The sequence below is a fragment of the Sinocyclocheilus anshuiensis genome, unplaced genomic scaffold, assembly GCF_001515605.1.
Source record: "Sinocyclocheilus anshuiensis isolate Anshui unplaced genomic scaffold, SAMN03320099.WGS_v1.1 scaffold877, whole genome shotgun sequence".
Lineage (NCBI taxonomy): Eukaryota > Metazoa > Chordata > Actinopteri > Cypriniformes > Cyprinidae > Sinocyclocheilus > Sinocyclocheilus anshuiensis.
Window position 1 is genome coordinate 1038123 of NW_015557181.1, and position 1054 is coordinate 1039176.

At 32.6% G+C, this 1054-nt stretch overlaps 1 protein-coding gene across 1 annotated transcript in view; it reads left to right on the forward strand.

Moving 5' to 3' along the window:
* LOC107678636 (sorting nexin-25-like) overlaps positions 1 to 1054 on the forward strand; it is a 71697-nt gene that overhangs the window by 1405 nt on the left and 69238 nt on the right. The gene's annotated exons all lie outside the window — the stretch shown is intronic.

Consider the following 1054-nt stretch of genomic DNA (forward strand, 5'->3'; position numbering starts at 1 on the left):
CCTCCGGGACTGAGTTTGGACAGCCCTGCCTTAGGGTGTGCCATGGTGTCGGATAAATGCCAAGAAAAACATTTTTATCAGCTTTTTGCTGCACTGCCTCTATTTTTGAGTTGTAAATATCATTCATTGCTGATGAAGTAGAAGAAATTATATTGGCGTTGGATGAACCAGTTTGCACATTTTCACTAAAAGATTTATATTTTAGTAAGATATGATCTTCATTTTGTTAATGTTCTCCATCTGTTTTCTGTTGTTTTGTAAACGGTCTTTGTACATCTACTCAGTCGATAACACATAGGGCAGTTTTTTTTGATTAATGTAAAATTACTTGACTAGTTGGCTAGTATCACATCTCTGTCAAGATATATACTGTTCTGAATGTAAGACGTTATTTTATTATATTGTTATTATTTGTTTAATTTCTACTGTAGATTATATAACTATAGATTCTCCATCTCTTTAGTACAGGGTTTGTACTCATTTCTTTCTCAATAAAACAAATGTATTTCCCTCAATAAAAGTAAGGTTATTTCTTCTAAACTCAAAGGTTTTTGTTATTTTGTAACTACATTTGTTAATAAATAATATTGATATTGTAATTCATGGGGGACTTTTATTCTATAGATGTTGCTTTTACAGCAGCGTTCGACCACGGGAAACTAATGAGCTCTTTCGCCATCTGCTGGCCTGGCTGTGAACTTCACTGATCTGACGGTTTAATATTTATTCCACATGATACACAATTCTATTTTCAACTCTTTCCTGATTTACGTTTATTTATAAGATAAATTCAATGACTTTTGGCGTTTTAGTCCAGCAAGACCTATGTAATAATGCTTTAAATGCATGAAAAGTGTTTTTAAAGACTAAACTATGAATAAGACAGGCACAGAAATTATTTAAACTTTGACTAGTTTCATGCGGTACATAAAAAAATAAATAAAATTAGACTTGTTTTTCCAGTTGACCAGGTAAAGAGTAATGTTCAAGATGAACATTAGGTGGCGCAACAAGAACATTTGTGTGTGTGAACAAGCCATAGTGTGTGTGTGTG